Raw genomic sequence first — 27,332 nt, 5'->3', positions numbered from 1 at the left:
AATCAAAGTAAGTTTGCCAAACTATTGATAGAGAAAATTAACAAAATGGATGAAGATTTTTCTACTATATATTTAAAGGTATATGTTTCTGTGGTTTAGTCATTTTTCATGTCTGACTCTTTGTGAACCTCTTTGGGGTTTTCTTGGAAAAGGGATTGGTGTGCTTTGTCATTTCTTTCTCCAGTTCATTTTATAGATGAGGAAACTGGGTCAAACAGGATTAAGTGACTTGTCAAATGGTCACACAGTTTGTAAGTAAGTAAGTAAGGCCAAATTTGAACTCAAGTAGATTAGTCTTCCTAATTTTATGTCCAGTATTCCCTCAAGTATATGCTCTGTTTAGCTTTTAAAACCCCAAATAACTTGAACCCTTTCTAACCTTTTCACTCTTTTTATTGGTCTACTTGTTTCTCTTGGCATATGCCAGTCTATTACTAGTTCTAGCTGTTCACCACTCCTGGAACATTCTCTCTTTTTACCTCTCTCTTCTGGCTTTTCTAGTTTCCTTTAAGACTTAATCAAAACTCACTTCTGCAGGGTCTTTTTTTTTTTTTTTATCTTAACCTCACCTTCTACTAATTTTTTTCTTTCTTAAATTATCTTCTACCCTTTATCACTATATATCTTGAAGTATATAACTATATATATGTTGTCTTCCCTATTTGAATGTTAGGTCCTAGAGAACAGATAACCCTGTTTTCCATTTCTTCCCATTTCCAGCTGATTTGAGATACTTTCTAACTACCAGAGTTGTAGCAAGGAAAATAGTTTGTAAACCTTAATGGAATCTTAATGTTCCATTTAAATGTGAGCTATTGTCATGTTCATTATTATTATGCAGAAACAGGCAAACCTCTTGAAATCAAAGTAATAAATAGAGAAGGCTATATTGAAATAACTTCAAAAGTCAGAGTGATTGGGATCAAAAGATTATAACTTAAAACTTGATGTGACCTCAGAGGCCAACTAAAAATAACCAATTCATTTTGAATTTACAAAGTTCATGCATTTAGCACATGACAATGGAACAGTTTGAACCCAGAACTTGTATCTAAAAATCCAGTGTTCTTCTCATTACATGATAAAAGAAATATTATTTTATTAACATTCTACTTATTCACTAAAGGGAGACTAGATGAAACCAGTAAATAAGATTCATTTATAATTACTATATTGGTGATTTACAAATGAGAGCTACTAAAGCAATATTTACAGCTATTAAAGATTTTAATTATTAAGCAGAATGAAAAGCTCAGTATCTAGGGGCAAAACTCCATGGTCCCATCAAGAAGTGTTGTGGTGTATAACATATATTGGATTGCTTGCCATCTACGGGGGGGTAGGGGAAGGAAGGGAAAATCTGAAACACAAGGCTATATAAGGGTCAATGTTGAAAAATTATCCATGTTTTGAAAATAAAAAGCTTTTTAAAAAAGAAAAAGAAAAAAAAAAAGAAGTGTTGTGGGATGAAAGATTTAAGAGTCAAGAAATTTGCTATATTCAGAGTTTCTAACACTTGGTGGAGAAACTCTTCTTTCTGTTTGGTCCTCACTTTAAAATCCCTTTCCCCTGTGTGATCATGCCCTTCTATTCTCTTAACTACATCATCTCCAGGACAGGGCTTATATGGAAGTATGTGTAGGCAGAACTAGTGTCCATGAGGAGATCCAAGAAATCCCATCAATCCAAATATTTACTTCTCTAATGCTACAAATTTCATCACTAAAAATTCAGTCCATTGGAAGTAGCATAATATTTTCCACATTTCCTCTAAGAAATGCCAGTTCTTCTGGAAAAGGTCACATATTAAAAATCCCAGTTTCTCCGTGAGAAAGGAGCAAGGTCAGTGAGATACTTGAGCTTCTTGAGTAGAGAGGATAAAAAAAAAAAAAGAAGGTACCTGAACTTGGCTGTCAAGCAGAGCTTTCAACTCTTCACCTTTGTTGACCTTGCTTTCCCTTTTACTTATATTAGGATAGAGTGAGACATATGAGTGATGTAGGTTAAAGCACTCATAACCTCAGGTGACATTGGAAGGGAGGAGGCGTGTCAAGGTGAGCTGCCTGGCTCTCCCTCCCTGCTGTTCTGACAGAATGTCAGCCCTGCTGATGGATGGCTCATTAGCAGCCAAACAAAATGCTTTCCATTCTTCTTTCTTTGAAATCTCACAAAGAGCATCCCCTTCCCCCACACACACTCCTGACAGTTTCAATCCAGCAGTTCACTCTATTAAACATAGCTCTTATTATGCAAGAGTATATCTGGCACAATCAAAGCTCTCTTTTCACATGTATAGCCAGCCATACATGTGATGATCTGTTTGGATATCTGTTCTCTGCATCCCAGTAATCTGGAGTTTCCCAGATGAAACTACTTAACCCTCCAAGATCCTCCTAGATCCAAAGCCACCATACACAACTGGACTAATCCTATCTTTAGGGCAAAGGAGTCAAGGAAACTTATCTAAACCAATGTCTTAAAAGCTCTCCAGAAAGTTAGTTTTTTTGATTGGTTGGTACAGATCTTGTAATCTGGCCACACTAACCTTCCTCTTCCTTGTTCCCTTGTTAATAGACACCCTCTCTATATATAAATCTATAGACTACAATCCTATAGACTATGTCCTTGATTTGGATCATAATTTCTAAAAATGTAAAATCTGGAAAGCCTGTTTACTCCAGGGGTTCCAAACTTTGGATAATGGAGCCCTCTGACTATCTGTGGAATCTATAGGTCCCTTCTCAAAGTAATTTTAAATGCATAAAACAAAATATATAATATTCTAACAGAAATCCAAGGTTAGTGAAAATAAAGATAGATTTTCCCTCAACCAAGTTCATAGATCCCTGAAATCAATCCCTTGACCTCTGCTTTTACAGAAAAAATAGACTTCATGAACTCAAGTGCCTTCTTCAAAGTCACAGAGGTACATAGAAGAAAAATTAAGACTCAAGCCCAAAGTTATTGCTTTCTAGTGTCGAGTTATGTATGATTATTCTCTGCTTGATCAGTCAATTCCTTCCAGTCTCAGGTCATTTCAAAATCTGAAGTCTGCTCCTGAATATCAGGCCCTGGATACTCTGATCCTTACTCCACTCTGTACCTAAACTTGAATGGATAAACCTCCCATAATTCCAATTTCCCTATGTCAGTCCAAGGCAGCACCAATCTTCCAAATATCCAGGTATAAAACTTCGAAGTTTTATACAGTTCCAAACTCTTTTTAACCCTTATTCATCCACTAGATGGATATGCAATCATTTACCATGTCTTGTCAATCCCACTTCTTAAACAGTTTGTCAACTGCCAGCATCTCTAGTATAGGCTTTCTTCATTTTACTCAAACAACTGCCCAATTGAGCTCATCATTAATTTTTGTCAGGATTATTGCAACAATCTACTAATAAATTTCTCTGAATTTATTCTTTCCTTAGTACAGTCTTTTCTGCATGCAACTGCTGATTTGATATTCCTAAAAATCAGGTGTGTCATTATTCTACTCAAGAAGTTTAGATGGCTCCTCATTGCTTTGGGTTAAAAAACAGACTTTTCTATTTGGAATCAGGCTCCAGTTTCTCTTTTTAGACTGAGTGCACAACACTATCTAACACATATTCTGTGTTCCTTTCCAACTAGCCTACTTTGCCATTCTCCCTAAACAGCCTTCCAAATCCTGCTTCTTAGAATGTTTCTCCAAGCCTGGAAAGCTCTCCTTCCTCACTTATTCCTCTTGGAAACTCTGGCTCTTTTAAGGCTCAATTCAAGTGCAATCTTATAGATATAGATAGATAGATAGATAGATAGATAGATATAGATATACATACATATATGTTTTTCTAATTTTTATTTTAAGCTTAAATACAAAATTATAAAAGAATTAATACTTTGTACACAGTAGGCCATAATAGGATTCAATATAAAACAATAAATTTCCATTTAAGAAATCCAATTAAAAACTATATATTGTTTTCAAAGCTTCCCAGCTCTTTGCTTTCTTATTGGTTTTCTTTTGTTCTTTGCTATGAACTTTTTTTCTTTTTTTTCTCCTTCCTTTCTCCTCTACCCCCACTCAAATGAAGGCTACAATTAATCATGGATATAGATATACATAGATATCTATAAACACATAGACACATAAATCATATATACATATGTTTCTACCATCTGTTTCTCTGAAGGTGGATAGCATAATCCTTCATAAATCCAAGTCTTTCCATCCAATCTGTTTGTTTGGTTTTATGTTTGTTTATTTGTTTTTCCTGAGGCTATTGGGGTTAAGTGACTTGCCTAGAGTCATATGGCTAGTATGTATTAAGTGTCTGAGGCTGGATTTGAATGTAGATCATCCTGACTGTAGGGATAGTGCTCTATCTACCGCACTATCTAGCTGCCCTCTTTCCATGTTTTTCTAACTCAACTAGGTCATTATTTCTTATATCACAGCAATGCTTTAAACTAATCACATTCTGTTTGAGAGATTGTCTATGAAAGTTTTTTCTCCCAGTTTTCTGCATTCCCTTCTGTTCTTGCCTATATCGGTTTTATTTGAACAAGAAAACTTTTATTTAAAATAATAAAAATTATTCCTTTTATACTTCAACAATGCTCTCATCTTATAATATAGTTTAAGGTGTGATACTGCTGGATCTATTTCTTTTATATCTTTGTTCTCCTGGTTTATTTGAAGCTTCTGACCTTTTGTTCTTCCAAATGAACTTTGTTATTTTTTTTTCTAACTCAGTAAAAGAAATTTTAGTCAAGTAATTGGGTTATTTAATAAATGGGTTAGGTAAAATTGTTATCTTTAAAATTATATTGGCTTTACCAACCCATGAACAATAAATATTACTTCAATTATTTACATCTAAGTTTGTAGAAAAATTGTTTGTTTTTTGTTTATTTTATCTATGTTTATATAACTTCTATGTTTCTTTTGGTAGAAATATACCCTGGCATTTTATACTGTCTAGGTATTTTAAGTGGTCTAAAATAATATTAAATAATATTGCTGATACATTTTGACTAAAATTAATTTAATTTTAACTTTATCTGAGATCATAATTATTATCTTTGCATTTTTTACTAAATTCTACTTCTGCCCTTTATTATATCTTTGTGCGTACATCTCATTTCCTGAAAGCAACATATTGCTGAATTCAAATTTATAATTTGCTGTTTTCATTTTATAGATAAATTCAACCCATTCATATTCTAAATGACAAAACTTGAGTATTTTTCACATTCCTATTTTTCCTATTGCTTTACTTCTACCTGCTACCTTGCCCTCCTATTCTTTAACCTACTCACCATTAAGAGTCCCTCCCTTATCCTCTCCCTCCATCCCCTTGCCCTCTTATTTGTTTCAAACTTAGAAGACATTTCTGCTCTTCTAGATTATATATGTTGTTCCTTCTTTAACACAATCTTGATAAGAGTACAAAATACCTGCTCTTCCTTCACTAGATTCTTCTGTATCAATTTTTCCTTTTATGCCTTTTTTTGTATGAGATAAGTACTCCTTTATATATCTCTCTACACAGTTTCATTTTTTAAGAATCACCCCATCATACTCAGCTCAGCCCAAGGCTTTCTTTTACACTATCCAAATAAAGATGACAATCATAAGACTATTGCTAATATTCCTATACATATGAAGTAAATAATTTGACCTTATTGAGTCCCTTTTAATTGGTCTTTAATATTCATCTTATATTTCTCCTAAATGCTATAAGTCATATTTTCCCTTAAGTTCTGAGGTTTTTGTCACAGTAACCTGAAAATCTTTGAATTTGTTAAATATCCATTTTTTCTATTCAAAATTATATTTAATTTTATTGGAAAGTTATCTTTTGTTGCAACTTAGCTCTTTTGCTTTATGGACTATAATATTCCAAGATTTTCAAAGTGTAATGCTGGAGAAACTGAGATAAGATAGAGATTAGAGAGTTTTAATATTTTATTGGAGAGCTTAGATTAATTGACTAGATTGGACTCATGTCTCAAAGAATCCAGCAGTGAATGAAGAATTCCAGGAATTTTTATAAGACTCCCACTATCAGGGAAACAATTTTAGGCAAGGGTGGAGAGAGCACTGGTGAGCAGTAATTTCCAGGAATGAACCATAAATTTGGTTCTGACAGGTTGGGAGTAAGGACCATAGATTCTGTTAAGTTGGGAGTGAAGAAGGTGGTCACATTAGAGACAGAAAGTTTGGAACAAAAGATATGCTTACCTATCTCTAAACAAACTATCTGCAATTTATGGCTCTATGGAATGCTAATGGTCAGAGTTCCCAGCTCTAATTTATATCAGTCCTAAAGGTCAGGAAAAATGGGGGAAGAGGACATAGTATACTAACTCAGGGAAAGAGATATTATAATTCAGGGAAACTAATGTAGGGAAGCTGAGGTATTATAATTCAGGGAACTGAGGCAGAACAATTCAAGGAATCTGTGGCATAACATTTCATACTCTCTCTTCTGAATATTCATATCACTGAATCACCTTCCCCAAGATACCTGGGAAGTCTAAGCACCATAATTTTGACTGCCTCAACGTGGGACCGGATGAGGCGAACAAGATTAGAAAAGATGCAAGGACCAATGGCAAGGGCAAGGAGAAAGAGAAGCAAAGGTCCCATAAGGGATGTAATAAGGGTGGTTAGCCATGGGGAGGAATTAAACAGAAACGGGTCCCAGTTCTTTCCTTGCCCCAGCTCCAGTCATCTAGACTCAAGATTCTTACAAACCAGTGACAGACTTTCCCTGATTACCCCAGAGCTTTCAACATAAAAACAGCATTCCTCATTTAGGGCGGCACACAGACCACCCCTTTGCAGAAATAGCCCCTTACGGTTTTAGAATACCATCTCAGCTAGGGAATCAACCTGGCTTTCCAGTTTCAAGATGGATGATTCGATCTGAGTCAAGTCTGTGGTCATTTGTGCACTTAATTCAGCATACCCAGAACTGCCCATCAGGAGGGCTTTGGTGCTGAGGGCAGTGGTGCCCATTAGCCCTTCCCCTACTATGAGGGGAAGGAATGGCAGAGCATGTCTCTGTCTGATAGATTCCAAGGGGAAAAAGGGGGATCAAAAGTGACTCCATCCATCCCCTCCTGGGAGAACAGACAGGCTGGGAAATACCGCTACCAGGAAACAGAAAGGATCAGGATTTCTGAGCAGGGTATCAGAGCATGCACACTTAGTCAAGACAGACAAACCATGGACCCTCAGGGGCTTTATACCAAACTGCAACGTCCATTAAGGATGCTGAAATATTAATTAAGGAACTGGCGTTACAGGACTGGAGGAGAGGGTCAGAAAGTCGTGGAAGCAGTCACTAGACAAATTTCTATGTCTTGAAGATTCCCCCGAGTGATCTTTGGTTGCTCTGAGGAACAGGTAGATTGAGAGTGGTCCCAGAAACTGAGTCTGCCAGGGCAATTCCAACAAAATAAGGGGGTTCAGAGTTAAAGCAGAGCCAACAATCACTGCCCAGCTGGGGATCTGTGGAGTTCAAATAGGAGTGCACTATTAGCAGTAAATTAAGGATGGAGTGAAGACCAAAGGATTTAGGGGGGTGTCAATTGGAACTGACAGGTCGGGAAGGGTAGGAGGATTTTGGACCAGGGCAAGGTCCAGTGGTACCAGAAATGGTGTTGCCTGAATAGGATCAAACAGAATTGATGTTCTAGAAGGGACTAGCTGGGGAGTCAGAGGTCCCACAGGGCCTTTGAGAAGGGGTGGATCTATACATTGAACTAGGAGGTAGTGGCTGAATTGAAAACTGCTATCTGCCCAGAAATAAAGGGTGAACCTTTGGGACCTCTCCCACTTCTGGTGGGATGGTTGCTGGATAGTTAGGATGATATAGAGGAGGGGGTTGTAGAGTGGTCTGGGTCTGCTGGTCAAAGGTTTGGATGGTCAACTTGAAGGTGTCGTCCCCTGGGAGTGAGCACCACCTGGCATCTAGGCACAGTTGGAGCAGAAGGCCACTGGGGCCCTAAAATAGAAGCAGGTAGCCAAGGTGGGATCTACTGTCATAGAAAGTTCTGAACCTGAGTAGTAGGTGGCAGAAAAGGAGGGAATTCCCCTGAGATCTCTAAAGGTCATTTTCCATGTGGACTTTGGGGCATGTGGGTTTTCTGAAACTATGGAAATCAGAGGAAGGAGGAGGAGGAGGACTAAGAAAACCCCTATGGTGTGTCGCTGGAATTACACTTCTGGAGAAAAGGGTGGGGGGGTGTTAGGGAACGATGTTGCCTCTCAATAGACAAATTGAGCAATCACAAACAGTAGTAACAAAGCAGTGAATACAAGGATTAATCCTTCCAGAATTTTCCCACCCAATGTCTTTCAAAGATTTAGGGGAAATCAAGGATGAGAGGACCTGATCGGTCTCAGTTTCAGGGGACCTTCACTAATTTCTGCTTTCTATTCAATGGTGATGGATGGCTTCACTTTGCTGTAATGAATTCAGGTGGGGATGGACTCAACCTTTACAACAGTGGGCATGGTAAGGATCACAGTATGCAGTCCCTTCCACCTGGACTCCAGGCCAGAGGTAGAAAATTTCTTTATCAGAACAGTATCACCAGGCTGGAATGGATGAGCAGGCTCAGTGACAGGGACAGGGAGAACCCTCGGACAGGCATGAGATGGCTTTCTGGGTTTTCTGCAAGGCCTGTAGAAACTTGATAAGAGAGGAATTAGAGACTTCAGCAGTTATGTCTTCCCTAACCAAGCATAGGATAGGTGGTAGTCTCCCAAACAGAATTTCAAAGGGAGTTAAACCCAATCTGTTGAGGGTGCATCTACTTCTAAGTAATGCTAATGGTAGCAGTGAGACCAGGAGCTTTGAGTCTCCAAGACAAGCCTTCTAAGGAACTCTTTAAGTATTTTATTCATTCTTTCCACTTGCCCCAAGCTCTGTGGTCTGTATGCACAATGAAGTTTCCACTCTATTCCCAGGGCCTTGCTAATGCCTTGTGATATTTTTGCAACAAAGGCAGGGCCATTATCAGACCCTACAGCTACTGGAAGACCAGAGGGGAATTAATTCATTTAGTATCTTTTTAACTCCTGTGAGATCCATTTCATTTCATGTAGGGAAGGCCTCAGTCCACCCAGAGAAGGTATGTACAAAAACTAACAAGTATTTGTACCCAGTTGTTGACGGCTGTATCTCAGTATAATCTAAGTCCCATCTTTCCCCTGGGATATTTCTCTTAAGCCTGATTCCCACACAGGCCTCTTTAATTCTTTTTACATTTACTTGGGCTGCATGTGTTTCATCTATAAATATAACTTATGATCAATTGACTGACATCCTTTATATAATATCTGCTCAATAACTGATGCATTTTCTTTTTCACCCAAACGAGTGAAATCATGCAAGTCCTTCACCAGCATTCTGCTTAATGCTTGTGGAATAAAAATTTTGTCCTGTATGTACCACCAGGGACCCTTCCTCTTTCCTCTGTTCTGAGAAGCAAAAGAATCTTCTGAAGGAGAGTATGTAGGTACAGGAGGAAGGGGGGAATTGCTAGAGGCAGAGAAGAAGGGAGGGAGGTGGCAGCTCTGCTGCATCCACAACCCGATTTCCCACTGTCTCCATTGTCTTACTAGATTGGTGGCTTGGACAGTGAATAATAGCAACAGAGAAGGGTAACCAGATGGAATCTAGTAAGGAAAGTATCTCTTCCTTATTCTTGATTTCCTTACCAGTGGAGGTCAGCAGGCCCCTTTCTTAGTAAAGAGAGGTGTGGACATGAGCTGTTGAGAAAGCATAAGGCTGTAATTGAAAATATTAGCTGATTTCCCTTCTGCTATGCACAGGGCATTTGTCAAGGCAACAAACTCTGTCTTCTGGGCAGAAGAGCCAGAGGGGAGGGAAGAAGATTACAGAGTAGAGAGGTAAGGATAGTCCACCACTGATGTCCCAGAAATAGGGGTGTCCTCCACAACAAAACTGCTCCCATCTGTAAAAAGAATCAGGTCAGGGTTTTCCAGCAGGATGTCAGAAAGGTCGGGGCCATACTGACTGGGACTTATCAAGGAGCTGGAAGCAGTGATGCACAGGGAGAGTCAGAACTAGGATCTGGGGGCAGGGTTCAGGGTGGACAATTTAGAGAAAGTGAGGTAAGGATGGGGGAGAAGCAGGATTTGATAATGAATGGGTGATGCTGGTGTTAGAGAGCCACCAGTCAGGAGTAGATCTGAGGAGAGCCTCAGAAGAGTGAGGGACAGAGATAGGGACTGGCCCAGGGAAAGCTTGTCAACCTCCTTCACCAGGAGGGTAGTCGCAGCCACAGCCCTAAGACAGAGGGGTCACCCAGTTGCTACCGAATCTAAGCGCTTGGATAGATAAGCGACCAGCCGATGTCGGGGGCCAAGCATTTGAGTAAGAACCCCTTTCATAATACTTCACAATACAAAAAGATGGAAGGGCTTTGTGACATCCAGAAGAGATAAGGCAGAGGCCTTTGTAAGGACGGTCCTGAAATGATCAAAGGCAGCTTGTTCAGCGGAGGCCCAAACAAGGGGACCCTGTCCTGCTGTGGCGGAATAAAGGGGTTTTATTATCTCAGCAAAGCAGGCGATCCATAGGCAACAGTAACCAGCGGTCCCTAGGAATTCCCAAACCTGCTTTTTAATAGTAGGGACCAGAATAGATAAGATAGGCTGGATACATTTGGAAGAGAGGGAACAGTGGCCAGATTGGAGAACATAGCCCAGATAAAAGACTTTGAATAGGCAGAGATGAACCTTCTTAGCAGAGACCCTGTAACCTAAGGATTGAAGAAGTTGCAAAAGGGCACAAGTTGCTCGCAAGCTGAGGGACTCATCAGGAGCTGCTGCAAGGAGAAGATCATCAATATACTGAACAAGAGAATGATAAGAATGTTCCTTGTGAAAAGCTTGGAGGTCCAGATGGAGAACTTTGACAAATAGGGTGGGGGAGTTTTTAAAGCCCTGTGGCAGCCTAGTCCAAGTGAGTTGCCCTGAGAATTCCCCTTGTGGATCTAAACACTGAAAAGTAAAAAAGGGTTGGCCAGCTAGGCAAGGGATATTGAAAAGAAAGCATCCTTTAGGTCCAGAACAGTATATACAGTGTGAGTAGGAGGCAGCAAGCTGAGTAGGGCACATGGATTTGGAACCATGAGATGGAAACCCATTTGTTTACCTCCATAAGATCCTGAACAGAGTAGAAGTCAGGAAGTTTGCTTCCTGACTGGAAGTAAAGGGGTATTCCAAGGGGACTTGCAGGCTACTAAGATACCAGCATTTTTCAAACAGTTAATGTGAACAGAAATATCCAGGAGGGCTTGCCTTGGCATGGGGTACTGCCTGACAGATACAGGAGAGGCAGTGGCCAGAAGCTGCGCTACCACTGGTGAATGATGAGCAGCCAGGACTGCATGGTTATATTCTACCCATACCTGAGGGAAATCTGCTTGTGGCTGAGAGAGAAGAGGGAAGGGGCAGGAGAGGGTGACAAAGGGGAAGCCGCTAAGGTATGTTCAAACTGGAGGGGTAGGATGACAAAAAGACATTTTAGTGGGAGAATTTAAGGTCAGAGAAGCCTGGTGTTCAGAGAAGGAAATGGTTGCCTGAAGTTTTCAAAACAAGTCCCTACCAGGAAGGGGATATGGGCAGTCTGGAATGACTAGGAAAGAGTAGGTGATGGTACTGTGCCCTAGATAGACTGTATCTTCAGTAGTCCAGGGATAAGAAACAATTTTACCACTAGCACCTTGTATAGACGTAGATTTTGGAGATACTGAACCCAGAGATTTTGTGAGAACAGAGTAGGTAGCTCTAGTATCAACCAGTAATTTGACAGGCTAATCCCTGATTTATAAACATACACTAGGTTCTCTGGGGTCTAGAGAAAGAGAAAAAGAACCAGGACCACCTCAGTCTGCCCCCTCAAGAGAGAGGATATTCTTGGGTCTATTCCGGATCTGACATTTGTTTTTTTAAGGGCCTCTTTCCTTACTATAGGCACACTGGTTTGAGCCCAATGACTTCCATCTATGGAGATGCCAGGGAAAACCCTTAGAGGAGTTGTTTTATTCTCTCATGCTGCTATAACTGCCTGGGTGTACTACTTACCCACTTCCTTAGCTGGTGAGTCTCTGGTATTAAAAACTTTCAGAGTTATCTCAACCAGTTGGGAATATATTCATGCTCTCAAATCCCTCCTGCTTCTGTAGCTTCCCATGTATATCTGGGGCAGACTGACTAACAAATGCAAAATTCACAGATCTATAATTCTCAGGAGCTTCAGGGTCTGCAGTACTGTAAGTTTGGTAAGCCTCATATAAACGTTCTAGGAACACACCAGGGGATTCCTCCGGACCCTGAATAACTTTAGAAATCTTTGTTGTTTTAATAGGCTTTCTGGCTGCAACTTTAAGACCCTGGAGAAGGTATCTATGATAAGCAGAAAGCACAGTACAACTGTGATGGGAGTTAGGGTCCCAGGACAACCTCTCAGAGGGAAAGCTAGCTTCTACCTGATTATGATGTTCTTCTATGGATCCTTCACCAGGTCTGAGTACAGTTATCCTAGCCTCTTGCTTAATCTTATCTCTCTCTTCAGTAGTGAAGGCAGTGGTGAGAAGTTGATGACAGTCATCCCATGTGGGTTGGTGGGTATGAAAAACAGAATCAAGAAGGTTAATCAAGGCTTGTGGTTTCTCAGGAAAAGGAGGATTCTGACTTTTCCAGTTGTATATGTCATTCGTAGAAAAGGGGACATAAACTAAGAAGGGGACCCCCTCTGAGCCCACTATTTCCCTTAGAGGCAGAACAAATTTTTTTGGAGAACTAGAGATGGCTGGATAGATCCCAAAGCACTGAATCAGATTCCACTTCAGGTACAAGAAGGCAAGAGAGCAGGAGGTGATGAAGGGGAAGATGGAGTGGGAAACAGCACAGGAGAAACAGGGGAGGCAGGAGGCAATGGGGCAGAAGCCAGTACTTCCGTGCTAGCTTTACGAAATCCTTGTGTGCAGGGAAGAGAAGAAGAGGAGGTTGGGGAAGCAGAAGGGAAAAGAAGAGAAGCTGCCAAGGGGGCTGGAGCTGGAGACTCAGAACCTTTGAGTACTTCAGGTAGCAATTCAAGTGGGGGTAGGGAGTTTCCAGATAAGAGTAGATACAGGTGCAAATCCAGATACAGCAGGGAAGGGAGATCATCTAAGGGATCTTCAGAAGAGTCCTGTAGGACTTTCTTCTCCAGTTTTGCTTGAGTAACTGGCAATCTACAACCTTTCTTAGGCCAGGAGAGACTTACATGAACTGATGCTGAGTGAAACAAGCAGGGCCAAGAGATCATTATATACTTCAACAACAATACTATATGATGACCAATTCTGATGGACCTGGCCATCCTCAACAATGAGATGAACCAAATCAGTTCCAATGGAGCAGTAATGAACTGAACCAGCTACGCCCAGCAAAAGAACTCTGGGAGATAACTAAGAACCATTACATTGAATTCCCAATCCCTATATTTTTGCCCACCTGCATTTTTGATTTCCTTCACAAGCTAATTGTACAATATTTCAGAGTCCTATTCTTTTTGTACAGCAAAATAACGGTTTGATCATGTATACTTATTGTGTATCTAATTTATATTTTAATATATTTAACATCTACTGGTCATCCTGCCATCTGGGGGAGGGGGGAGGGGAAGGAGGGGAAGAATTGGAACAAGAGGTTTGGCAATTGTCAGTGCTGTAAAGTTACCCATACATATAACCTGTAAATAAAAGGCTATTAAAATAAAAAAAAAAGTTATGAAAAGAAAATCTACAACCTTTCTTGTATGTCCTTGTGGATTGAGTGACCAGAATACAAATGCCATTTTACATGGTCACAGCCCTCAACCAGGAAGGGGGGTAGGAGACAATTTTCAGCCAAACATCAATATAGGGATACTGATCTGGATGGCCGGACTCACCTGTAACTATCTGGTACACCGTTGTGCAATGTCTCTAGCATATGTGCCTTCTCATGGCCATCCCACCCCAAAGGAAGGCCACTCCTTTTGGCAAAACAATTTTAGTTTATCCTTTCTCCACAATATTCCATGATCCCAATATGTCATGATGTTTAAATGTTTCATAGAAATGATTTAAAAGGTTATCAAGTGGAGTTCCCGGCTTTGAAGTGGAATTCCCCATGATAAAGTGTCTGAGTTGATAGAAAGCCTTATACCACTAGGGGTGAATTTCTTCTGGCAGGTTTCTTTGAAGACTGCTTTTTCTGAACAGCTAAACTTTTTCTGTCCCTTTAATGACCAATTGCCAGTTTTCCCAATCACAGTTCTTAAAACTTAACAGAGCTTCTTAAATCAGCAAAATAGATAAACAATTAACACACAAACTATGGGCAAGCTCCTGCTGCCTCAGGAATGATGTGAGGGGAGTTTTTAGGGTAGCAACCTTTTCCTCTCAGGAATTCAAATGGCAATTTTTTAAATAGGTTTCCAAACTCCAGTTTGGTGTGTTCTCTGTCTTCATAAAAAGCACCAAGCTTTAACCAAGTACCCAGAACCCAGAATTGTGTTCTAGGACACCCAGAGTGGTATCAACTGGTTCTCAACATCAGATGGTGCTTTAAAAACACCTAGATTTATTGCCCAAAGACATATTCAGACCAGACAGGTATCTTAAAAGACATGAAGAACAGATGACACTCCAGTGGCTTCCCACTGAGTACCTCCCAGATTATTTACACCTGGCGGTGCTTGTTTTCTGGGGACCCAAAATGCTAGCAATTAAACAGAGAGACAGAAAGAAAGAGAACCAGTTGTGTCTTACAATACCAAGGCCAAATAGAAGTGATCACAATGAGCCTTGCTGAGGCTGAAAACTGCTCTTCTTTGTGGGACTTTTGGAACAAACCAGAATGGCTAGCCTGTCCAACAAAGAATCCAGATCTCAGTGGCTCCAAGGCTCCAGGCAGAGACCTGTAGATCTCTAATCTCTAATTCTGCTTTCTGGTCTCACTGGGGCCTCCAAAATGTAATGCTAGAGAAACAGGCAAAATAGAGAATAAAAAATTTTTAATATTTTGTTGGAGAGCTTAGATTAATTGACTGGACTGGACCGTGTCTCAAAGAACCCAGCAGCAAATGAAAAATTCCAGGGATTTTTATAAGGCTCCAGCTATTAGGGAAACAAAGGCAGGAGTGGAGAGAGCACTGGTGAGTGGGAATTTCCAGGAATGGACCATAAATTTGGTTCCAACAGATTGGAGGTAAAGACCATAAATTCTGGTAAGTTGGGAGTAAAGAAGATGATCAAACTAAAGACAGGAAGTCTGGAACAAAAGATATGCTTACCTATCTCTAAATAAATTAACTGCAATTTATTCTTTATGAAACACTAATAGTCAGGGCTCTCAACCCTAATTTATATCATCCTAATGCTCAGGAAAAACAGGGGGGACATAGCATACTAACTCAGGGAAACATATTATAATTCAGAGAAACTAATGCAGGGAAGCTGAGTTATTATAAATCAGGAAAACTTGAGGCAGAACAATTCAAGGAAACTATGTAGAACAATTCAAGGAGATTATGGCATAACAAAAGTAGTAGCTACTACATCTTCTATAATCCTTATTGTAGCTCCATGATATTTGGATTTATCTTGTTGCTTCCAATATTTCCTCCTTAGTCTGGGGGTTTTGAAACTCTATATTTCTGTGAATTCTCCTCCTGGGATCTCTTTCAAGTGTTAATCAGTGGATTTTTTTTTCTATTTCTACTTTACCTTCTTGTTGTAGAACTTTAGGGCAATTATCCTTGATAATTTCTTCTGATATTGCATCAAGATTCTTTTTTTTATTGTAATTTTCAGGTAGTCCAACTATTTTTTTTCCCTTTTGCTGAGGCAATTGGGGTTACATAGGAAGTGTTAAGTGTCTGAGGCCACATTTGAATTCAGGTCCTCCTGACTTTAGGGCTGGTGCTCTATCTACTATACCACCTAACTGCCCCTAGGCCAACTATTCTAATATTATTTCTCTGTTCTCCAGATCAGTTGGTGTTCTAATTAGATGTTTTGCTTTCTCTTCTATTTTTTTTTTCATTCTTTCAATTTTGTTTTATGATTTCTTGGTGTCTTAGAAAGTCATTCCTTTTGCCCAATTTAGTTTTCAAAGAATCATTTTCTTCTTTAAGTTTTTGAGGCTATAGTTTCAATTGATTGACTTTCTTTTCATAATTTTCTTGGTTTGCTTTTTTTATATATAATTTTTCCTCATTACATTTAAATTTTTTAAAGTCTTTTAAGAGTTCTGCCAATAATTCTTTTTGTGTCTGGGATCATTTGAAGTTTCTCATTGAAAAAAAATAACTTTATTTTTAGCTCTATTACCTTCCTCTGAATATGAACTCAGATCTTTTGTATCTCCATAGTAACTACCTTCTTTTTTCTTTGCTTATTCATTTTTCTTTCTTTCTTTCTCTCTTACTTCCTCTTTTCCTTCCTTCTTCCCCTCTTCCTTCCTTCTTTGCTCATTCATTCTTTCCTTCCTTTCTATTTTAGTCAAGTTATAGTCCTGATATAGTCTATGATGCCTCAAGACTCAAGTCCTTCTGATTATTATTTCCTAAATTTTGTCTTGGTGCTCAAACTTGGGATCTCCCCTCCCCTCCTTTATTACAGCTAGGTCCTTCATCCGAACTGTTCTGCAAATCATCTTGCTCCTGGCTGTCCCTCAGTTGGCTCCAATCAAAGTTGTCCTCTCTGCTCTGCAAACTGAAACCAGGGACTTTGCCCTCCTTCATAAACTCACAGCCAACAGGATCCCTTCACCTGTCTATTCCATTTATCAGGTATTGTTCCACCTAGCCACTGCTCAGGACTCATCTGGTAAGCACCACTGTGCTTGGTCTTCAATCTTCTCTGGCTCATCATTCAGACCCCCCCCCACACACACACACACTGTCTGTAAGAGAAGAGTTCTAAGGCTACCAAGGTACTCCCAGAGCTAGTTGTTTGTTGATTCGGCTGAACTAGCCTGGAGGTGTTTGTACTTAACTCAGGACAAACCTGTGCCTCTAGAGATTGGGCTTTTCCTGAGGTCTTCTCAAATTGTCTTAGGAGGACAACTGTTTTTCAGTGTATTTATTTCTGATCTCTGAGGTAATCTTTTGTAATTTTTTTTTTTTTGTGGAGGAAATTTGGAGAGAACTGAACTACTTCCCAGAATGCTCTTACAATCTCCTTTTAGAGATTTTTCCTGTTTCCCCTAATGAGCTCCTCTATCCACTCTATATTTACTTATCTGGGAATTTTATATTTCTTCTGCCCACACTCATTTTAGAATGTAAACTCCTTTAGGTCTTGGATAGTATCATTTTTGTATTGACATTCACAGGCCTAGCAAAATGCTGGGCACATAGTGTACATTTAATTGATGCTTTCTGAGTGAGAGATTATTTCCTACTCTACTGATTTAATAATTTCTTCTAGCCAAACTTCCTTCAATTGCCTGTCCTACCAATATAGGCATGTATTAATGGTCTCCAGGTCACAGTCATTCCAAGTCTGGCAGATTCTACTTCTAATAACTCTCAAGTTAATACATTATACTAAGAGAAAATGGGCAATCATCCACATACTTGTCAAGGGGTTATCATTCTTCAAAGACCCATAGCCTTCTTTTGGAATATTTACATTTAAGAAGATTTTGTCTTTTGGCTGAAGAAACTGTAAAATTGAAGAAATTGTTAAAATGTGTAAGAAATAGTGGAGGTAAGGGTGAAGACAATTGAAAGAATCAAATGAGATAATATTTGAAAGATATTTTACAAACTTTAAAACCTATAAATATTGTTTGTATAGCTAGAATTTGGTAAATGACATTTCAAAAATCATCAACCCTATCCCTAATTCATATTTTCTTTCTGCCTTAATACAAAGAGAATCAGGTTGAAAATTGGGGACCAAAATTATTTTTAAAAACAAAAATCAAACCTTTTGTTAAGCATTTTTATGCCAAGTACTAGGCTAAGTGCTGAGTAAAATAAACAGCTGCTACCTTCAATGAGATTTTATTTGCCTGGGAGATCATGTACATAGATATGTGAATACACTATGAACTAACTCTAATTGAAATAGTCTTGAACATAATAATATTTGGAAGGATTAAGGGTAGAATTCTGCAAAAACTCAATTCAGAGAATGAGGAGGATGTAGAAAGATAGTAATTAAACTGATTTGTTGTTCAATATCAGTATGGAGAAATAATTGGAAAAAACAAAATAAAAGCCTTACTGTAACTATGTAGAGAATTTAATAAATCTATAAATTCCTGAAAGAATTGAAAGAACTGAGTTCCAATGTACCATGTGAATTCCCTTCTGATATATTGTATTAATTCTTATTAAGGATAAAATATTAAAAATAGGGATAACCTTCCTATGAAATTTTAAGGAGATATAAATACAAGAAAAAAGAAAGTCTAATGGAAAGTCCTAAGTAGGCAGACTGTCCAGAATTCTAGATCTCAATAGTGAAAGAACTAATATTTGAACATATGGGGTGATAAAGTGACCTCAGGGTATTAGAAGTCCTGCAAAGAGGTAAGAGAGTCAAAATATAGGAGGACCAAAGACAAAACTTGCTTAGTTGCCTAACAACTTTGTCCTGGTGATAATGAATCATCTCTGCAGTGCGTGTTCATCTTTGTATCATCCCAAACTGACCACTATAGCAAAAATCCATCTTTTTCAATATCAATAATCTCCTGGTGTTGATAATTAGGTGAAAATCATGGAATAACCTGAAACTCAGAAGAACTTCAGTCTCAAATAATCCAAGGGGCAATGGAAAACACATTATGATAAAACTAAGCAGAAGGCAGCAGATTATCAATGATAACTTGCTCCTGAGAAGTGAACTTGTAAGCCTGGAAAAATGCAGCCTCACTGGGAAACCAGGAGGAATATTAAATAACTGGCTCATATGCTCCTCTGAGTTGGAATATGATCTCTGACACTTAATATGCATAGATATACACAGACATATATATACATATATGCATGTATACATGTTCTTATTTAACATAAGGACCTTTCCACAGACCTCCTCCTCTCCTGGGCTAGGGGCAGAGGAGAGAGCTCCACATGATTCACCCCCTTCCTCACTCTGCTGCCTGGCAGCCAGAACCTTGTGAGTGCCTGGAGCAGAGGACCCCTGGTGAGGAGCTGTACCAACTGCCTCCACAGGTGCTTCGACCTGCTGCAAACCCTGCTGCCACCTGCAGAGGGTCAGAGCCAGAGGTCCTGTCAGCCCTTGCCTGGGAATTGAATTTGCATAATGCAAATAGATAAAGCTAGAACATAGAGAGTTCTAGCTTCTAAATGGACCATTGTGCAGACCTCTATGTACAGCCACTATTATATAAAGGAAATTTGTCCCAAGATATGAGGAAGGAAGGAACCTCCTGATGGAGGAAAGGGAGGGCACATGGTTCAAATGCATGTGGGGACCCAAAACAGACACTGGGTGGGGGATGAGAGAGAGGATTTGTTGGCAGACTTATTCAAAAGTTTCCTCTCTAGGGGGTTAGAGGGCTCAAATCAAGTCCTCAGTCATATAATGGTGGTAGTGGTCTTTCCTCTTTCACTCAAGGGGTTTGTTTTCAGGGTTTTGTTTTTTAATTTTAGGTTCTTTTATGGAAGAAGGGAAACTGGGGACAAAGCAGAGGGATAGATGCAGAAAGAGAGAGTTCACTGTATTATACAGTAATCTTTAACAAAGACTTGGGGGAATGCAGATTTCTTTCAGAATTTTTTAAGTGAAGTCAAATTTACTTCATATGAATTTGCATAATGCCAGAACTGTCTGTACATATAAATGTATATAAGTCTATGTGCATGCATATATGCACATGTATAAGTATATGTAGATGCATGTAGGTGAATGGATAGATGGGTGTGTGTGTGTGTGTGTGTGTGTGTGTGTGTGTATGTTTGTGCTAGCTTTCAGACTATCCAGGATATATTAAAAGAACTAGAGAAATACTTGAAGTATGTTTGACAGATCTTTTATAGAGGATTTAGCCAAGTGGATGGACAATTGTGAAATCATTGAGCTATTTAACTCTGGGAGTAGAAAATGAGTCAGAAGGAAATTTGAATTTGAAAAACTTGATGAAATCCAGAAAATGCTGTTCTTCTATAGAGGCAAGTATAACTAGGAACACAAGTTTTGGATTTGAAGACATAAGTCATTCATTAGCTAGAGAGTCGTGAAGGCAATGTGGTACAGAGGAAAAAGCACTGGAGTTAGAGACATGGGTTCAAATTCTACCTCTCAGGCATTTTACCTCTTGTGGCATTGGGCAAGAAATATAACTTCCTCAAACCTTTGTTTTCTCAATTATAAAATGATAAAAGTTGGACTTGATGGATTTTGAGATCACTTTCAGTTCTTACTGAGCAATCCCTAGAAGATCCATTACTTAAGTGTAGTATTAGAAATATCAGCAAATATTACATCTTATTTCCTTTTAAACTGACTTCTGGGATCCCCAATATCCTCATCTGCAATATGGGGATATGAGCAATCATAAGGCAGAGGTACTCGTATAGAAGGAAGCAGGGGCCAGAGAAGACAAAACAAATGAAAAACTCAGTGTACATAAACAGATACTTTTTAGCACTGGTTGGTTGACATGGTTCCTCAGATAATTACTTACTGTATAGTTTTTTTGTCACCACAAGATAAGAATAGCCTTTTTTTTTTTTTCAGTTCACTGATCTGATAAAAAATTAATTAAAAAAATATCCCTTTGGGGTTGATTTGATCTTACCTGTTAATGTTATTGCTTTCACTATTTCAAGACTATAATTTCAGCCTTAAATAATTTATTGAGTTTCTTTCTATTCCTCTGAATTATTTTACACATATACATATATATGTTCATATATACACATATATATGTGTATATATATATATACACATTATATATACACCTTCACATAAAAATACAAATACTATATGCTTAACCATTGGTACACACAAACCCATAAAAACACAACTGTACAAAAATCAAGATATATAAACAAAAATATACAATCTCAAAAACACATATCATAATTAACATATACAATCTCATTACCCCTTCAGACATAGGTATATCTAGACAAAACAACTTTTCAGAAAAATCCACATACACCCCATATATTCACATATAGATGCACACAAACACACATAGGTTCCTTTAGACTCTCATGTAGGATCACTAGTATATAATCTCATTGACCACAGACACATATGCAAAATACACATAAGCATAAGCATCCATTTGTTTAGACAAGCACTGTCAATCCACTATATACAAATTTACATAATCATATATACATAAACATACACACATAGACACACTCCATGCCTTCTACAGAAACAGGCACATTACACACCTAAATAAACACAACTATGCATGTGCCTCACCTGCTGATGTCAGTTCTCTAACAAAGCTGACCCAGGTTTCATCCTCAACTCCTGCTCACTTACCTAAAACAAACTGAATTGCTAGAATCTTTCCAGTCATAAATGATTCCTCTCAAGCTTTCCCCTCACCTTTTCTTTTACACAGACCTCTTTTCAGCAGTAATTGCTCAGCTTGAAACTGTTCCTGACTCCTTGTGCCCTAAATTTAACAAACTGCCTAGGCAACCAGGAATGACTTTGGAAGGCCATTTAGAAAGCCATTAATAGGTCCAAATCCAGACAGACTAATGGCACCAGAGACCACACAGGAGCAGGAAGTTCCATCTAGAAAGGTGCATAGTGAAGTGGAGAAGACAGAAAAGAAAGGAGGCAATCCTTGAAGGTGTCTCTGTGTCCCTGTGTCTCTGGAGGTAGCTCTACTTGGACTGATTTGGGAAACTTCAGCCCTGTTGTCTCTAGCATCTTTGTTAGGGATGAACCTTGATAAAGTCATTTACAATAAATCAAGCTTATATAAAACTTTATCATCAATAAAACATTTTGATCACAACAACTAAAACAGATAAAGTATTGTTATGAGCATTTTAATCAATTAAGACAGGGAGATTCAGAGAAGTGAAGTCACTTGGCAGTATTTGGAAGATGAAGAACTAGATTCAAGCTAATCAACTCCAAATTCAGTGGATGACTGGCATCTTTAATGTTCAACCAAGCTCTAAGTGGTCTATGGCACCTGCTTCAACTGCCTTAGCGACCGTGGAACAAATTGCTTTCACACACCCATTCCATCAGTGGAAGTCTTCACATCTTTGGATAGATATGTCCCTAACTCACCGATGGGTTTCAGACCCCTTGGACATCCTCAGCCTGGTTTAGCTCATATAGTAAAAAGTTTTACTTGGGTATGGCCACTATGCAAGCCATTCTTTCTTGGAACTACAGGAGAATTAGGTGAATCATGTGGACTGCAAAAGTAGAAAATGCCCCTGAAAAGGACTAAACAGCCCTCAAACCAGAGGCACTAATCTTTCTTAAGCACATCCTCACTAGAAATGCTATAAAAGAGATCCTCTGGATGCTTTGAGGGATTGGTTTGTACAATCTCTGATGTCTCTTCCAACTCCAAGATTCTATAAATTTTTTAATATACAATAGTAAAAACTAGAAAAATATTTAGAATAAAAAAATTAGAACAATTAATTGGAAAAGAGTTTAGAGTTTAGTAAGTTTAACACATTTATAGATTTTAAAACTGAGGTTTAGAGAATTAAAATGTTTTCATATCTTATAAAAATAGGAGCAGGTATTTAAAACTGTCATTGAAGTTTCCCAGTTTGAGTTCCATGAATCTAAGGAGAATCTTGCTCACCATGAAAGTTATAAAACTCGTTAATGAGTAGCCAGATTCAAAGGGAAATAAATTTATTAGTGCACTAAAGAAGAACAGTTAGGCCATGAATACCATCAACTTTTGGGGGCACAAATTGGGTTTTTATAGTGTTTTAGAGTATGTGGCTAACCAGTGATATTACACAGCATGATGGAAATGAAGGGAATATGCAAGCTTTGGGGTCACAGCAGTCACCTGCTAAAAATCTGGTTGGTTTCTGTGGAAAATGCATTTTTCTTAGTTGGTTAGTCTGATCAGAATTATCTCTACTGGTAGGAAATCTCTAAGATGGTAGAAGCCTTTAAAAAAAAGAATTAAAGAATTATTCTTGTTTATCTTGTTGTCATCAATAGGGAGGAAAGTAAAATATAAACTCCATAATCTTATACCTTTAGTTTTAGAAGTTACTTTATCTGGGGAATAGATGTCAAAGTCAAAATATACAGACTCATCCCCCTCCTCCACAAACTCAGCTTTTCAGATCTATGGTCGGTGTTCTTAACAGTAGACTGCACTGATCATTTATCCATAGAATGCCAGAGCCGGAAGAGACCTTTGAAAATAGAATTGTTGAACAAAGGTGGCATGGGGGCCACCATTGAGGGAAGTAGGGCTTTAGAATATAGTGGATCTTATTATGGACCTATCAACTTAGATGGGGAAAATCATATTTTTATTTCAATATAATTTGTTTCTTTTGCAATCCTATATGTTTTATTTTTTTTCATTTAAAAACATCGACCTGAAAAGAGTTTAATAAGCTTCAGTAAGCTGCTAAAGGGATCCATCACACATGTCAGTAATGCTGATCTAATCCAAACCAAGTGAAGTGAATTCTGTTGCAAGGTCATGCAGCAGGCAGAGCAGGATGAATCTTGTGCTTTGTTCATGGGAGAACATGGTATCATTTAGCAAGCCTTTACCGCTGTTTGTTTCAGTACCTGCTACTCATCTTTCTTCCAGATATTGTATGATGCTAGAAAAAAAAAAAAAGTGTGTGTGTATGGGGGAGCAAGGTGTGTGGGGATGTGGGGATGTAGAGGTGTTTGAGGGGGTGTGAGGGGTAGGTGTGCAGGCATTCCCTATGCTCAAGCAATTCAAAATCTCTTGAGAGATAAATGAACTGGAAGGCACTAGAAACAGAGGAGAAAAGAGAATGTAGATATTTGTCCTGAAGATAATATAAACAAAGGTATTAGGAAGAATTACAATTAATTGATAAATAGTGAGTTCTCCATCATTGGAAATATTCAAGCAGTATCTAGAAGACCTTTTTGTTAAGAAAACCATAGGTTAAAGTTTATTTCTTGTGTCACAGACTTCTCTAGAAGTCTGGTTGAAGCCTATGGACTCCTCAAAATAATGCTTTTTTAAATGTTTAAAACAAATTACAAAGAATGACAAAGGAAACACATTATGCTGAAATACAGTCATCAAGACATTTTTTTTTTAATTCCCTAGGTTCTAACTTAAAAAGCTGTGCTGTAGAGGTTGGGAGATTGGACTAGAGGCTATTGTGGAAAAGGCCAAGAATTGAGAATTTAAAAATTGAGTTTGAATTCTGACTTTATATCTTGACAACTCTGGCATCTTGTCTTTATGAGCTTCAGTTGCTTCTTAGGAAAAATGAAAGGGCTGATGTACATGATATCTTTTAGTCCTAAATTATTTGACCCTATGACCTCCAACGACCCTTTACATCCTAAGATCCTGTTCCTTGCATTTAAAAAATCAATTAGAGACCAATTCAAGAGAATATAAAACCAGGTGCAGTTTGTGTAGGGGGAAATACTCTGAAATAAGGATAAAAAGGGAGAATAAAAGAAAAACACTCCCCAGACAGAAGCAGACCTGCTGAGTAGCCACACAACAAAATGTGGGATAATGAGCATTTTTTTTTGCCTCCTGTTCCTTCCCCCTCCCTGGGCCAAATTTAATCCTCAAAGGTTAATGCTTCACAATAATGTTAGTGACCTTTTCATTGGTCCTGTTTCAGCCACTTAGAGTAAATTGCATTCTCTGCTGTCTGAAAGGTACTCAGATATGTCTAGATTGAATTTGAGAGAATTGTATCAAATTCAAGTCATAGAGACAGGAAGGCCACATAACAATGCAATAGAGGTAGTGTGGTCATGTGGTTTGGGAAGGGGAAAGGATTTACAATAAAAACCGAGAGAGTACACTGCATCCTTTTTTGTTACCCTGGACCAATCACATAATAATGAATGTTAAATTATATATTAAGTACTTATTCAGTACCAAATTAAAAAGATTTAATATAATATTAAATTATATATTAAGTACTTATTCAGTATTTGACTCAGATATTCTCTGGATCTCAGTTTCCCTATCTGTAAAATGGAGAGAATAATACATGTATTTCAAGGGATTGTTGTGAGGAGAATGTTTGTAAGTCTTAAAATACTCTAGAAAGAAACATTATCTCTGGAATTGAGGTAATAATCTCTTTCCTGCCTCACTCTCAAGAGTTATTGCCCCAATCAAAGAAGATAATGGATGAAAACCACCCCATAATTGCAAAGTACTCCATAATGGGAGCTATTATTCCAGCTGGCTGTTAACTAATCCTTGTTAAGGACTCACAGAACTTCAGCTTGTGTGGGATTTGAGAGATCATCTCTGACCCTTTTGATTTATAGATTCTAAATGTTGTAGGAGCTCCCAGGAGGAGGAAATTTGTCAGGGGGTAGGCAGGAATCATAGGAGTTAACGTAGGAAAAAATAATGAGATGATGTTTGAGTTTCCTCATACAACAAATAAGAAAACTGAGACCTAGAAAAGTGAAATGATTCTTTCAAGCTCATACTCAAGATTCAAACCCACATCTTCCTTAGACCACAATAAACCAGTGTTCTTACTAATAAGTCATACAATATCCATGAGAGAGGAAACAGAGAAAGAACTAGGACAAGCTCATCCTTGGCTTCTGATTCCAAGTCTTTTTCTTTATTTTCTTTTCCCATGTGTGAGATGGGTGCTAGACCTCCCCCCCCCCCCCAATTTCCCAAATTAACTAATCAGAGACATCTTCAAGTACAAAGAGAAAGTATTTATTTAGTCCCTGCAGAGAGAGGCCCAGGCAAGCACACCTGGGAGGCATCCCAGCTTCCACCATATGTGGTCGTGGAACCTCATCAGCTTCTGTCTTGTTGGAGTTTAAATAGCAAAAGACCCACGCCTTTTCCTTGGATAGACTAAAAGGAAATAACTATCCTTGACTAAAGGTTACCAATGTTGTCTGCTTACTGTGAGTCATGTCACATCCTATAATTTCACTAACTTCATGTGACTTCTGCATCCCAAGGGTCAAGGCCTGATCTTCTGGCTCTAGGAATAGGGATCATGTGACTCAGGCTTAGTCAGTCCCATTCACCCATATACCACACTAATCTTGACTTAATGTCATATTAGAGAAAATAGGGAGGTTTAGTCTGGGGAAGAAAAGACTTAGGGAAATAAAATATTTGTCATCAATTATGGACAGTGCTGTCCCATGGAAAAGGATTAGATTTGTTCTGCTTTACCCTTGAGAGCAAATCTAGAAGCAATGGATGGAAGTTGCAATGAGATAAATTTAGTCAAGATGTAAAGGAGTGGGGAAGGGTGGGACTTTCTAACAACTTAGGGAATCCCAAAGTGAAATGAATCATTTGAGAAGACTGTTAGTGGTTTCCCAGGAGGGTTGTGAGGCCCATATGAGATAAAGGATGTAAAGCATTTTGTAAATTTTAAAGTGCCGTATATATGGTTAACTTTCAGTCTGGTGATGACTTTATTCCATGAGCCTTTTCATGCATTCCTCCTGAGTTCAAGCAATATTGATATAGCAATGCAATTATAGCTAGCAGGGGTGAGGGTCGGGGTGTTATGTACCTACTTTTTAAATCTATCATTAATATTTATTGATTAGAAAACCAGCAAGACAATAAATCAATCCCTCATTTATAGTGATACCAGATCTCTTGTGTAAATGCGCACAATGATTTAATAATCGGCTCTCCCAAGCAGGTTAGAACTGGAAGTCTTCTCATTGGAGGTCTTTAAGGAAAAGCTGGATGGCCTTTTTCACAAATAATGTAGGAAAAATTCTTGTTTAGGTCCACCATGGACTACATGAGCTCGGAGTACCCTTCCAGCTGTGAGATCATGATTCTGTAACTTCTGGTCCAGGAAGAAAAAAATATGATTATGTTCAGCCTTTGGCAGAATGGAAAGCTGCTGGTGGGCCAGTGTTTGCTGGGCATAGAGATGTCTTTGACCCTTCTGTGACAGGATGTGATGAGTAATACACAACCCATTCCCAGAGATTTTCAACCATGCACAGCACTCATTCGTAGTTTTATTACTTTTTATTCTTCCAGCCTCTGGCACTTCAGCTTTTCAAGTTCCAGCCCCCCATTAATTGGTAGATCTCCCACTGATTCCTGATTAGCTGCC

Source organism: Sarcophilus harrisii, chromosome 2 (genome assembly GCF_902635505.1).
Source record: "Sarcophilus harrisii chromosome 2, mSarHar1.11, whole genome shotgun sequence".
NCBI lineage: Eukaryota > Metazoa > Chordata > Mammalia > Dasyuromorphia > Dasyuridae > Sarcophilus > Sarcophilus harrisii.
The sequence above is the reverse complement of the archived record's forward strand: the minus strand, read 5'-3'. Positions refer to the sequence as shown.